General features: G+C 35.9%; 1 protein-coding gene across 8 annotated transcripts in view; it reads right to left on the bottom strand.

Annotated features, from left to right (window-relative positions):
• PEAK1 (pseudopodium enriched atypical kinase 1) overlaps positions 1–13,542 on the bottom strand; it is a 256,307-nt gene that overhangs the window by 166,740 nt on the left and 76,025 nt on the right. The window contains exon 3 of one of the 8 annotated variants that reach the window (XM_074232469.1): positions 4,795–4,856. The exons of the other annotated variants lie outside the window; for them this stretch is intronic. The gene's annotated coding sequence lies outside the window, so the exon portion shown is untranslated. The remainder of the gene's footprint in view (positions 1–4,794; positions 4,857–13,542) is intronic. 8 annotated transcript variants of the gene reach the window in all.

Here is a 13,542-nt window from a genome sequence, read left to right as displayed (position 1 = left end):
TAATAATATTTACAACATTGCGGGTCATGAAGCGGCAAATGGCTTTTGTGGTTGATTAAACACCTTGGCTTCACTTCACCTACGCTGATGCCACAGGCATCATCCCTTAATTAAATGCTTGTTTATGCTGCACGGGGATCAGTTCTGGTCCCCCATCTTCCAAGCATACTGAGGAGGACTAGAAAACTGCTACATGATTAAAGTTGACAGTTTTGCATGAGGAGAAAGGCTATTAATATGGAGACTTCTCTCAACTGGGTCAACACAATGACATCATATAGAAATTCTAATGTTCTTGATGTTCAAACCTAAGAAAGAGCAAAAAAAAGTTTAAAAAATGGCCACCCACAAGAAAGAAATTCATCCAATTTGGGAAATGTAAACTGAAGGTGCCTTCCAAGGAGCCTCAAATACCAAGTGACCCAGGAAAGAAATGGGCTTTGCAACTTTCATCAGAAACTCACATTTGTTGTCACTTAGGGGACAGGGTCAATGGCAGATTTAAAATCCCTATTAAGAAACATATCCTGCATAGGGTGAATCAATATAATAAAAATGATAATTCTATCTAAATTGATTTACTTACTCTGAGACATAGCAGATTAGGAAAGAATTATTTTACAGAGCTAGAAAAAAATGGTAATAAAATTCATCTGGAGGAACAAAAGGTCAAGAATATCAAGGGAATCAATGAAAATAGGTAAAGGAAGCAGTCTACACCTGATCTCCAAATGTACTAAAAAGTGTTAATCATCAAAATAATATGGTATTTGCTAAGAAACAGAATGGTGAATTAGTAGAACAGATTAGGGACACACTACACAGTAGTAAATTGTCATATTAATCTAGTGTTTGATAAACTCACATTTCCAAGCTTTTGGTATAAGAACTCATTGCTTGAGAAAAAATCCTGGGGAAGTCAGAAAGCAGTTTGGCAGAAACTAGGTATAGACTAATATCTCACACCATACACCAAGATAAGGTCAAAATGGGTACATGATTTAGAGATAAAGGGTGCTGTCAAAAGCAAATTAAAGGAGCATTTTTTACTTCATTGAAAGTAAAATGGCTAATTTTGGTTACCTTAAATTAAAAATGTTTTTCACAAACCAAAACCAATGTAGCCAATATCAGAAGGAAAACAGGAAACTGGGGAAAAATTTTTTTTACAAGTTTCTCAAGATATAAAGAATTAATATTCCCCAATTGATAAATGGTCAAAGTTTTGAAAGGAAGAAATCATTTATATAATAAATATGTGATATACACAAAAATATTTATGAAATAAATTTATGAAAAAATTGATAAATTATCATTCCCCAACTGATAAATGATCAAAGTTTTCAGAGGAAGAAATCATTTATACCACACACACACACACACACACACACACACACACACACAAATATTTAAATATTTAATCTTATAAAAAATGCTCCAAATCATTTATTGATTAGAGAAATGTAAATTAAAACACCTCTATTAAAATAGTACCAATAAAATTAACTAACATGACAGAAAAGGAAAAAAATGATGTCAGAGGGGACATGAAAAAAATTAGAAAATTAATACACTATTGATTAAATTGTAAACTAGTTCAATTATTCTGTAGAATAATATGGCACTATTCCTGAAAGGCTATTAAAAAATACACTATGAAGTGGTTTGATTCACCACTATTAGGTCTATATCCCAAAGAGATCAAAAGAAAAGGAAAAGGACCTAATTGTACAAAAATAATTATAGCAGGTCTTTTTGTGTTGGCAAAGACTTGAAAATTGAGGGAATGTTTAAGAACTAGGAAATGGTTAAACAAATTGTATTTTATTCTTGTGATGGAATACTATTGTCCTATACAAATGATTTCAGAAAAATCTGGAAAGACTTATATGTGAACTGATGAAAAATGAAGTGAGCAGAAACAGGAAAATATTGTACATAGTAAATGGCAATATTCTAAGAATGATCAACTGTGAAAGGCTTAATTATTCTAATCACGACAATGATCTAAGATGATTCCAAAGGATTCATGATGAAATGTTATCCACCTCCAGAGAGAGAACAGATGAAGATACAGATTGAAACATAATTTTTTCACTGTATTTTTCTTACTTTTTTTTGCAATAAGGCTAACATAAAAAAAAATTTGTATTATTTTATGTATAATTGATATGTGTCCTTAACGAGTAGGGAAGGGATAAGAAGGAAGAAAAGAATTCGGAACTCAATATTTTAAATAATGATTGCTGAACATAAATAATTTTATATTAAAAAAAAAGAGGTGTAGCTAGGTGGTGCAGTGGATAGAGTACCAACCCTGGAGTCAGGAGTACCTGGAGTTCAAATCTGGCCTCAGACATTACCTAGCTGTGTGGCCTTGGACAAGTCACTTAACCCCATTGCCTTAAATTTAAAAAAAAAGTTAAAAAAAAGGAAGAAAAAGAAAGAAAGAAAGGAAGAAAGAAATAAAATAAAGATAGCTTTTTCATGACCAAAATGGAGAGCTTATAATATGCGAACATAACAGGCTCACATAGATGAGAAAAAAAAAAGGGGAAATATGCAGTGAGTTCCAAAACCACCAGTTCTGGAAATATTGGATAATTTAGTGCTGAAGCCCATCACAGACAATTTAGTTTCTAGATTTTACCTATTCTAAAACAAGCACAGAGTTAGAAGGAAGCATACAATAACATGATAAAACTTGGGTAGTTCAAGAAGGAACATTTATCTAAGAAAAAGAATGCAGAAATTTAAAAATCTTCTAGAGAATATTTTAAATGAAGGGTGAGCAAATCGAAGATTGCATGTTAAACTGGGCTTGAATTTTTGAAGTTGAGTAGGTTGGAATGATGAAATGAAAATAAAATAATAAACTAATAAATGTGTTCTTGTATCAGATAACTTCTTACCTATTCTAATTCTTGTCATATGATTAAATTTCCCCCTAAAACAAGCTAAGGAAAAGAATAGTCCTATTTTAAAAAATAAAAGGGCAACTTTTGCTTCATGAGCTAAACACTGAACCCATATGTGTTTGCCTCATGTTAACCAGAATATCTTGTTATCTTAATAGCATATACACACCTCCCTATGCAAATACATTATGAAGGATGGGGATGATTTGATCATTTAAATTTCTTAAGAGATTTTGGGATGCACTTTCAACTTTAAGAAAGAAGGAAGAGACTTTGTATTAAGCACTGTTTATCAAGCATTGTACAGGGAAATCAGACACAAAGATCAGATGGTCTTAGCTGCTCTCATGGAATTTCCTTGGGTTCTAGGAGGTAAAACGCTACATTAGGATCTTTGGGTTACTTAAGTCCCAGAGATGGCTACCTGGTCACAGCTCCCAAAGCAAGAGGTAAAGAGTAGCCTGGTTGGGTTGTATAAATATCTATGACTGTACAGAAACATGTGTTCTGAGATTCACTTCAAATTAACCCAAAAGTCACACTAATGGGCCTCACTTCTCCACAGAAAGCACACTAGGCCTCCAGTCAATACACCATGACCATCTAACCCAAGGAGCCATGTCTCAGGTCTCCCTTAGAATGAAGGGAGTATATGGCTGGTCCATATTTAAGAGACCTTCTCAAACATTCTCTGCAAAGGGAAATGGGAAGAGAAAACTCTCAACAAAGCATGAAAGTATTCAAAATAGAAGGCTAAAATATTAAGATGGCAGAACAAAGGGAGGCAAAGGAGCCAAGAGTACTAGGAAAAAGCAGCAGGAGGGAATCAGAATTTTGGCCAGAGGGAAAGTTACATGTCAAGGAAATGAATGACTTTAGTGGAGTAATGTGATTGAAAGTCTGAAGGTCTCTCTGAAGGGTATAAAGGAGATATTTTAAGGGCATTAATCTGGGCAGACTAAACAAGATGATACCACAATCAAAAATAGCAATACAGGAAAGAAATTCATTTGATGAGGATTCTTAACAAAGAAGATGACTAAACTCATTATTCATTAAATCAAGAGATGGGCTATAGAGGAAGTCTGGTATTAACATGTCATTCATGAACTGCTCCTGTATACCTGTCAGTCTAGAAGAAAACAGAAGATGCCAATAAAGGAGCTTGAGGGATGGAAGCTCTGCTTTCAGACTCTTGGTCTTTGACCGACTTCAGTTCAAAGAACAAAGCTCCATGGTGGGTCTGGAGGCTCTGCTTTTGAGCACTCTTCCTGGGGAAGGGGTGGATTATCCAGTTTAGAAATGAAACACACACAAGGGTCCAAAATCACAGGGTAGAGGCAGGACCTCAGGACAGCCAGAGACTAAACAGTGATGATGCTGGCAACAGTCTCATTTAGCCTATGCAAAGTGTTTTTATTTCCCACTTCTTTCAAGGTAAAGAGAACCATTTCCATCTTGCCTAGAGAGTCTCTAAGAAAGAGGAGGGAGGCCTTAATAAGCAAATAAAAAAAAATTGGCATCAATTTAATACATAAATATTAGTGTCATTTTCTTTCCAAATTACTGCAAAAATTTAAAACTTAATACTAGTAGAAATGGTAGCAGACTAAATACTGGATTTGGAGCCAGGACAATTCTAATCACATTGGAACTCAAATCACTTTATTAGAGTCCTTGATTAGACCCAGTTATATCAAATTCAACCAATATTATTAAGTCCAGATTTGGTGTCAAATGTCACGCTTGAACTGGGGAGGGTAAAAAGATTAAATAATGAGAATAATAAGCTAATGGTGGTTTACAAATGATGCAATCTCTTATCTGATCATGTCAGAAACCTCATGAGAGGTAAAATGGGGATAACAGTACCTACCTCTCTCATGCTGTTTCTGTTGAAGGCAGCATTTGGGCAGGGTCTTGAAGGAAGCCAGAGATCTGAAGAGGAAAAAGAGAAGAGGAAAAGGAGTCCAGGTATGAGGAGCTCCAACATGGAACCAGGAAATGGAGGGTAGGGAGGCATGTGCAGAGCAGCGAACAGACTGGTAAAGCTCGGCTTCAGTGTAGGAAGGGGTGAGTTAAAGAGCTTATGGCAGACAGAATATTTTATGTTTGGTTCTGGAGTGTATTGAATAGAGAGGGACATGGTCAGACCTGGGCTTTAAGAAAATCTTTCTGATCAACATGCAGAAGAAGATGAACTGACAAGACTTAAGGCAGGGAGACCAAGGCAGAAGGCCAGGAGAGAGTGATGAGGGACAAAATGCATGGATCTCCTGGCTTATCTACTAAGAACCTAACCTTCAAAAGGGAATAAAATCATTAATTTAAAGATGTGCTTAAATGTACTGATAGTATTAGTAACCAAAATACAAAACAAAACAAGTCATGGATGAAGTTACTAGTTGAAATTGGAGACAATTAAGGTTTTATTAGATACACACACTTCTAGAAGAAATTCATTAAAACAATTTAGAGAAGTTTCCATTTCAGTCAGTAGATTCACAAAAATAAAGAGAACTCATTCCTTGGGATATTTTGATGCAAAAGATATTAGGAATGAGGATGAGACAAGAATTAGACCTACATGTTACTCAAAATGTTTAATATAAATATCAAAATATAGTCTGGGAACCTCAGCAGTTTTCCTGAAAAAGCATTATTGAAAATAATCTATTCTGGGCGGCTAGGTGGCGCAGTGGATAGAGCACGGGCCCTGGAGTCACAGGAGTACTTGAGTTCAAATCTGGCCTCAGACACTTAATAATTACCTAGCTGTGTGGCCTTGGGCAAGCTACTTAACCCCATTTGCCTTGCAAAAACCTAAAAAAAATAATCTATTCTAAGGGCATTTGTTCCAATATCAGAGGTTTTCCAACCCCACAACCCAAAGCATAGTCCTGATTAACAAAGATTTGATTCCTATTTCTAGCTGTCTAATTGCAGAAAAGACAATTAGTTTTCAAAAGAGGCTTTTAGATTACTGGAGAAAGGCATTCTAAACCCATGAAGTTTTGTGAATACTAAAGTCCTCCCTTATATATACTAGAAAATAATCTTACACTGAGGAACCTGGTATGGTATGATTTCCTCTGTATGGGAAATCTATATACAGTTTTAATCAGAAGACTATATCCCAAATCAAGGGGATAGGATTAGGACAACAGCAAGAAAATAGGCAGGTCTTTGTTAATAACATTCTACAATAAAGTATATCTCTACAATCATAGAACTGAACAGAAGATTTTGGGACTAAATGGTTCTATTCTGCTTGTTTGTGGATGATGAAAAAGCATCTGAATCCCTAGAGTAAGGTTCTCTTCCAAAAGAACGTCTGTATTCACATGTCAACACAAGGAGAGTTTGGAAGTTATAACAAAGATAATCTAAGACAAATATGAGCCCATAATTATTAATATCAAGTTAATTATTCCATGGGAAGTTGTGTGTGCCAGTTTTAACAGAAGAGGCATTGCTGTCATACAAAGAGGTCTCCAATTTGTAGATGATATGCCACTGATTCATCAACTGCTGGGACTCTACTGGGCCTGCTCAGGGAGATAATCATTCATTCCAAAGAGTTTGGTTTATCAAGAAGAGATGATAAAGAATGCCTATTTGTGGAACTTAAGTGTGGCTGGGCTCACAGCTGAACAGGAAAAAGGAAAAATATTGGATTGCCCCTCACATGATCATAAATTTGGAGCTGGAAGCAATTTCAAGAAGCTGATGAGTCTCTCATTTTTTCTGATAATGAAATAGAGTTAAGGGAGGTTAAGGGAAATGTTTAAAAAGTGGCACCTCTTCTTTTTAAAGCCTGTGTCTCCTTGATACAAATTTCATCTTTCCAACATTAATATTCTTCTAGCATGGGGAAATGACTGAGTCACAGAACAAGAAGTGAAACTGAGGATTGTCCAAAGAACAGTGGAAAGGTACATGATAGGCATAAGCAAGCTAATACATTTAAAAAGAGGAACTGTGCAGAAGTGATATAAGAGATGTCATTGATAAGACAATGGAGTGCAAAAACAGTGGGTTAACTCTATAATCAAGAAAGAGGGTCAAACAATGACTACTAAAGAAGGCCATCATCACACACTGGGTGAACTTCTCTGGAAAGATGTATGGAAAGATATGGAGAAGAGTCAGGTAGGATGGGAAGGCACTAATGTGTTGTGAACTCTCACACCAGAAGGAATACCCATGACAATGAGATAATAGATCCTATGATGTATGGAATAGTGGTCAAATAAGCACTGACTTACTTGGAGGCAGGTGCAGCAGGGCAGAAATGACAATAGATTTGGGTGAAAAGACTATAGTTTCAATCATAGCTCATTCATTTTTACCAGCTATGTCAACTAACTTACTCTTGTTGGTCTTCATTTCCTTACCTGTAATGTGCAGATAAGGATATATCTATACTCACTGTATTCCACAGACTATTCTGAGAGAGACAAATGAGATAATGGGTGTAAAGGATAGGGATAGAGGATATGCCCTTCATCAATAAGGATCGATACTTTCTCTGTAACTTATGGCCTTGGAAAAATGGTTCTTAACCTTTTTTTGCCTCATGGACCCTTTAACAGTCTGCTAAAGCTTATGAACCCTTTCTCAGAATAACAGTCCTTGGCCTTCTAATCAAAAGAAAGGCTACAAGTTAGAGGACAGTAAAAATAAAGATGTAATTTTTTTCTTATTTTGATTTCAGGAACCTCTAAAGTCTTTCTATGGACCACTCTTGCTAAGAGTAATGACACAGCCAGGGTCACATCTTTCAGTATATGTCAGAAGGGGCTTGGATTCAGATCTTCTTGTTTTTAAGGCTGGAAAAATGCAAATCACTTTTTGAACTATAAATTATCATCAAGGAATTATTATGATTGTTTCAAAACTTCAAAGATTTGGATTTCATGACATTAGTGTTATGGCATGGCAAAAAAAAAAAATCAGAACCTTGAGTGATCACAGAGTTTCTCTGCCTAAAGACCAATTCTCAGAACTGAGATCCAGTTTTATAACCTAGAAATGTGAGTTTATCTTGCTGAAGACAGATCATTTATAGGCTAATCCCACATACCTCTTCTTCTTCATCTAATTCTTTTAAGGGGCACTACGTAACTATTTTATCTCTTATCTGTCATATATCTCTATACATTTATTTTCTTCCCAGATAGAGTGTAAGATACTTAAAGGTAAGGTACATCCCTTTTTAATTTTTATCTCCAGCACCTAGTAAAATGTCAGGGCATGATAAATAGCAGAGGTTTAATAAGTGCATGTTGATTAATTGAGTAAAGCATGAGAGGAGAACTTCAGGAGGGGAAGTCTGGCATTTGGGTGTAAAATCTGTATTTTCCCCCTCAGTATAAATTAATTTTCAAAGCCATAATTTATCTAGATCAAATGATGATCTTATTTTCTTTTGCCAAAAATATTTTGGTGTTCTGTCAATATAAAAGTGTAATTTTCATAAGAAGTAGAAAAGTTCTAAACTCATGCTTACATGCAGTTTAAATCAAGGAAACAAAACTTTGAAAGCAACTTCAATGAGTATCAGATTAAATTCCTGTACATAAGTACCCAAGTAGGGTGAGTTACATCTAGAGATAAAACAGAACCCACTCAAGCAAGGCAGGCAGGCTGGTTGGAGACTCTACCTTCATGAGGAAATGTGGGCATTCCACAGTTTGGCTTCATGAGGAAATGTGGGCATTCCACAGTTTGGCTTTGTGAGGAAATGTGGGCATTCCACAGTTTGGAAGCAATTTGTGTTGATCAAGGGCTGAGAAGGACCAAAAGCAGTTAACCTGTTCACAGTCTGAATTTGCTTTGTAAATGAAAACCTTCAGGAGAAAGTTCTCCATTTCTGTTCTAGAAATGGTTATTTTTAAAAGAGATGTAGTTGAGTCCTTTTCTCTAAGCAACACACAGTTCATACAGGGTCAGATTATGTTAGCAAAGATTCCTTTTTTTTTTCTTGTATCTCAGTTAACCCAATCCTGGAATCTCAAAATTCAACTGGATCCTTCCCACCTCATTTCATTCTGCCTTTTACTCTCTTTAGTTAAGATTGTGATACATATTCAGATAACTTTTCTTCTTCTTGATTACATACTCAACAAATTTGTCAGTTTGAACTGAATCAGTTCTAAAATTGAATCAGTTCCAGAACTGATTTAGTTCTAAAAGACTAAAGGCAGTGGAGGATTATGTTTTCTTTTGTAAAGTCAGTACACACCAAACACATAGGTAAGATCTGAGAGAAAACACAGAACCTTTGTATTACATCATTTAAAAAACCCAAATAATGCCATTTTCCACACTGCTTTATTTTCAACTATAACATAGCTCCATTTCTTATTTCAACCCAAGATAATATTTTAAATTCATTTTAACCATGTACATTTGAAATTCCATTACTAGATGGTCCCTGTTATAATTGAAACCTCATCTCATAAAAGCCTCCATTGAGTACAGGAGATACAATCCTGTCATTTGTTAAGAAACACACACACACACACACACACACAAAGACACACACACACACATCCATCTTTGGATATTGGAAAATGACATAATGAACTCCAACATTAGTCTCTCTGACCATTTTAGAAATGCCATAGCCCATCAATAATAAATATTTCCAACCATCATCTTATTTATTAATGAACAACTTTTAGCATATACCTCCTGTTTAAAGAGAGGATCCTTTTTGTAAGATGAGTAATCATAATCTTTAATAATTTATCTATTAACTCTATTCAGAAGCTCCAATGTATGGGAAATTCCTTACTGCATATTTAAATGTTTAAGTAGGAAAAAGCAAGATGGAGCATTTTACCAACTGATCATCAATAGACTTACTGTGACTTAACTGTCCTTAGGGTAAATCAGCAGATACACCTTTTGAGAAAGTGTTACCTAGAATGAATGTCATTGTCAGATTTTCTATTAGGGATCAAAATCAGTGCTTGTGAAGTATTATGCAATATTCTGCACAGAAAATGCATTTAATTAGAAAAGAAAAAGCACAGAGAAAATGCTTTGGGAGGAATAAGAAAAACGTTAAAAATGATCTATTTCCAAATGAAAGAGAAGCAACTGCCAAGACCCCTGGAAAATAAGGTTTGAACTACTTGGAAAGAATGAAGAGTAAACTGTCCTTTTCTCATTTACTTGGAAGAGAAAATAGTGCCAAAAATGTATGGCCTGTTAGAAATCCACAAATGGAAACCTTTGAGACGGTGCCAGTTCCAGGCCCTTCTCTGGCCCTTCCAAGTCTGACCTGCATCCTTGACCTTGGAGGGACACATGTGGTGGAGCAGAGGTCCCAGACCGGTCCTCCTCATTCAAGAATCTTTCTGGAGTCTAAGCTAAGGCACATAAAAATCACTCCTTTAAGGGTGAATTTCACTCTGAATTGTATCAGTTATGCAATTTTATACTGACATCAAAGAACAGACAATTCAAAAAACTAAACATTCCAAAAGAACATGTTCTCTTTCAGTCTCCCTTCCCTTCCTGTCTCCCTCCCACCCCCATCGCTCTCCCCCCCTTCTCCCTCTCTCTGTCTCTGTCCTTTCTACTTTTCCTTTTAATATCAAAAAGTTTTTGGTTACAGATGAACTCCCCGCACTAAGGCTGCTCATCCAAACTGGAACAGTTTCCATTTACAGTATAGTGGGGGCAGGGCACTGACTTGGATATCCTTATTGTTTTAATCCTAAATTAAGATTCATTAAGTAGGCATGTCAATAAATTAGATACAAGGTTCTCATTTGACTCTGACACCTCCCTCCCAAATAAATAAATCCAACTATTAATCAGTATCTTTCAAACTCTATAATTAGGCATAAAACTTCATAAAGTTGTAAGAAACTTAGAAATTATTCAGTTCAATCCCCCTATTTAATAGTTAAGGGAACTGAGAGCCAGAGGAGGAAGACAATGATCCCTAAACCATATAAGCAATGAGCATCAGAGCCAAGGTTTAACTCCAGGCCATTCTCCAACCCTCAGGGTCTTTTTCATTATATCCAGGGCTTCCCAGGATTGATTTGGTAAGGTTAATTTTACTTTTAAAAAAAAATCAAAATATATTTTTTAGATTCTTATTATTTTAAGAAATGCAATTTAAAGACTTCCAAAATAATCATCGCTCTAAATCAGAAAAAAGATTGCTTTTTAAATACTTTTGATATTTAAGTTAAAATGATACTATTGCAAATCAGCAAACTTTGAGTGAAGTAAGTCATTTCAGCAAAGATAGAGTTAAACCCAAACCAGGCAGTCAAATAACAAAACAGTGAATCAAATCACTATAAAATTCTTGTGTCAACAAGATCTCTCACTTCACAATCACATGAAATTCTTTAATTAGCCCAGGAGAAAAAGTTCAATTTCTACAAATGAGAGAATAATTATTACCAAGCAATTTTCCATTTTAAAAACTCGATATTTACCAATACAAAGCCAGCCAATCAATTTGATGCAAGAGTCTAGCATTTCCCGATATTGTGACGTACTTTAAGACCATAATTATATATTTCCTTTTACCCAATAGGAGACACTGAGGAATTGATAGAGGTTTCTCTTTTCCACTAACAGTCAGAAATATAAGAAAGCATCAAATTCTCATACTAAAGCATAAGGCTATTCTGACTGTAGTATGCTAAAGAAAGACAAAAATCTAAACAAAAGAATATACTCACGATCTTTCCTTCACCTTTTCCAGACACAGTAGTTTAAAGACTTAACTGTGTAAGAACCACAGTTTCAAAATAAGCAGTGTTCATCAACAGTCTCTTGAATTAAAAGAAATCTAAAAAAAATCCTGCTTAGGGCAAGTTGCTTAACCCCACTGCCTTGCTAAAAAAAATAAAAAACAAAACAAAATGATCCTATCCTCTACAGGCTTCTTGCTACCACCACTCTGAGATCCCAAAGGAGAGAGCTTTATGTCTGGTGGTGGAAGATAATCCTAACATTTCCTTTCCATTACCACAGCAGAAAAATATCTTTAGAAATCTATTTATGCAAAAAAAGGAAACACAACGATGTATATGAAATCATGATCACTGATCCATTATCAGAGACACATTTAAGAAAAATGTCTGAGATTGTGTCTGTATCCTGGGTTACCATGGGAAAGAGCAGACAGAAATGACCTGAAATAAATGCCAGACCCCAGAGTCAGGCAGAGAAGCAGGAGAGATCTTGGATGCCTGGGCTGGATCTTTCATGGAGGGCTCACAGCAAAAATGGAGATGACCAGCTAGGCCAGGGATGACATCTCCAGAGATCCCATAGAATCACTAAGGATTGAAGGGAGCCTTCAAGATAGGGTGAAGGGACTCTTTAAAAAATAAGCAAAGAGACAACCAACCAATGTTTTCTACTTATTGCAAGCATGCTACCATCCTTGCCAGATGAAGCCAACAGTCAGATCTCAAGTAAGGAACCAAGAAAGATACATACATAACTGCAGACAACAGGGTGTATGAACTTATTTAAATAACCACTTATTTATTAAAATAAGTCACACCAAAATCATATCTAACTTCCTAGCCAACAGTTTAGAGACTGCTGCTTTTATATGGTGTTAAATATCAGAAGAGAGCCTGAAAAATTCAATTACTTATAGCAAAGTCTGCCATCCAAGGGGCCAAATTTACTGTGGTGGGCTGATGCTTAAGACTCTGCTTTAAAAATGTAAATACTATTTAAGTATACAAACAAAGATGATTTAAATTAAGAAATAAAAGACACTGTATTTCACAGATAAGTGGTGTGGACATATGGAAAATTTACAGGTCATGTGAAAAATGAAAGAAATCTAAAACTATTTTAGAAGCAAATGAACATTTTTTTCCTAAGTATTTAAAAGAACAAACATCTGTTTTCTGATCACAAGAAAAGGCACCAGAGCATATACATGTTAATTAACCACACTTGCAAAACATGAGAAGAAAGTGAAGAGGCAAAGCAGTAAAATACAGATTCATTCCAGAGCCTGCTCCAGGAGCAAATGTTGGACTTCTAAGGGAGAAAGGAAGAGGAATGGACATTTCTTTGTAGTAAAATTTAGATGTAGGTCTAAAGTCCTCCAGTTTGGGTGCTTGGTGGAAGATGTGTTCCCTCTGAACCTCAGGCTCCCCCATTTACAAACTAAGGGTCACATTTGCACAATGACGTCTCATTGTTGCTCCAGAAGGACCCGGCAGGGCTCATAGCCCTGCATAGATAGGTGCTGCTGCTATCACATCGATGTGATATCATGCTTGGCTGGTCAATAGTTCACTGGCGCCAGTGTGCGCTCAGGCAGTCCATTAACTAAGAGACGCTATGGCCTACTTTGATTTCTGGTTATCCATGTCTCTGACAATGTTGTTTGGACCACTTTTTTTCTGACAAGCATGTTAGGAAGGTAGGGAATTAGTAATAATAAATGATATTTTAGTGTTTCTTATAGAAAGATCAACTTCATCTGCTTTGTCAGAGAAGCCAAGCTGTTGGTCATGGAGTGTGGTCCAGAAATGACCAGGGCTGCACCAGCTGATGACTGTGGGTGCAGAGCCTGAGAAGGTGCAGCCGTCAAATGGCCCTCTGGGAGGCA

Source organism: Macrotis lagotis, chromosome 4, assembly GCF_037893015.1.
Source record: "Macrotis lagotis isolate mMagLag1 chromosome 4, bilby.v1.9.chrom.fasta, whole genome shotgun sequence".
NCBI classification, from domain to species: domain Eukaryota; kingdom Metazoa; phylum Chordata; class Mammalia; order Peramelemorphia; family Peramelidae; genus Macrotis; species Macrotis lagotis.
Note: the sequence above shows the minus strand (reverse complement) of the source record. Positions and strands in the feature narration are given on the sequence as shown.